Genomic DNA, 1225 nt, shown 5'->3' on the forward strand with positions numbered 1-1225 from the left:
CTACACCAGTGATCTTGATTATACCCAAGGTGTTTTAATTTACAGAGGTGACTGCTTGGTGACATGGAGAGTTCAAAGTAGCTATAAGAACTTTTCATTACTTACAGTTCCTAAGCAGCAGGGATACGCTGTGCCATACGTGGCCGGATGGGAAAGCTACAGTGGTCAGGAGGCAGAAGGGAGTGAGGAGAACATGGCACAAGTGTTTCTCATGGTTTTCCTGAGAAAGGCAAGGCAGAGAAGCTTCCATCATACAGGACTGGCGGCTTTGAATAATTCTGGCAGGCTTTGGGGAATGGGGCTGGTCCCTATTATTTTGGTAACTAACCCTGGGTCGATTTAGGGGAAATACTGGCTGCTTGTGTGAGAGTCAGATAAAGGAAGTGTATTTAATGTGTTGGGTTATGGATACGGATTGTTTGGTTTGCATATTGAAAGACAGGCTGTTGGGCAGGTAGGTTGTTTATTATCTTTTATTAGAGTTTAGCTATACCTGGGAGGGGCAGTCTCTTCCAAGTCTGTGGGCTTCCAAGATGTCAACATTAGGCAATACAGAAGATAAATGAATGTCATTAATACATGTACAAATGCACTTCTCACACATAATAAATTCAGCTGATATGTCTGTTCTTTATTTTTCCCTTTTATTTTTAAATATAGAAAGCTTCGTGAATTTGCATGTCATTCTTACGCAGAGGCCATTGTAATCTTCTCTGTGCTGTTCTAGTTCTAGGACATGTGCCTTGCTTGGTGTGGCACAGTGGATTGAGCGCCAGCCTGTGAACTAAAAGACTGTCAGTTTTGATTTGGTCCATTTATATATTGTAGTGGTCTATTAATATATTTTATGTTTCCTGGTCAAATAGCCTTAGAATACATACCCACAGCTGCTCCCCTTTTTTTTAAACAAAAAATACTGGCAAAGTATCAATTTTATAATGTGTCCATTATTTTTCTAGATTATGCTTAGAATTAGTACTAGTTATAGGTGGTTCTGTTAAATCATGTGAAGAATTGGCATTCCTTTATAGGCAGCTGCCTCAGGTGATATTAACAAATGAAGGCTAGTCTCTCCAGATACCTGGTAAGGCAGACAGTCACTTACAGATGCAGACAATACTCCCCAGAAACCTCCCAATACTCACTGAAACCTAAAGTTGTCGTTTCCCAGTGCCGCTTAACATGGTGCCACAACATCTTTTTTCTGTATTTAACATTTATTTGA

The 1225-nt window shown here is 40.1% G+C and overlaps 1 non-coding gene across 1 annotated transcript; it reads right to left on the reverse strand.

Moving 5' to 3' along the window:
- Positions 1-650: 650 nt before the first annotated feature.
- On the reverse strand, positions 651-759 carry LOC149995664 (U6 spliceosomal RNA). The gene has a single exon (XR_016508004.1). It is a non-coding gene; the product is annotated as a U6 spliceosomal RNA (small nuclear RNA).
- Positions 760-1225: the final 466 nt, after the last annotated feature.

This window comes from Furipterus horrens, unplaced genomic scaffold, assembly GCF_987537825.1.
Source record: "Furipterus horrens unplaced genomic scaffold, mFurHor1.1.pri manual_scaffold_13, whole genome shotgun sequence".
In the NCBI taxonomy this organism is placed as follows: domain Eukaryota; kingdom Metazoa; phylum Chordata; class Mammalia; order Chiroptera; family Furipteridae; genus Furipterus; species Furipterus horrens.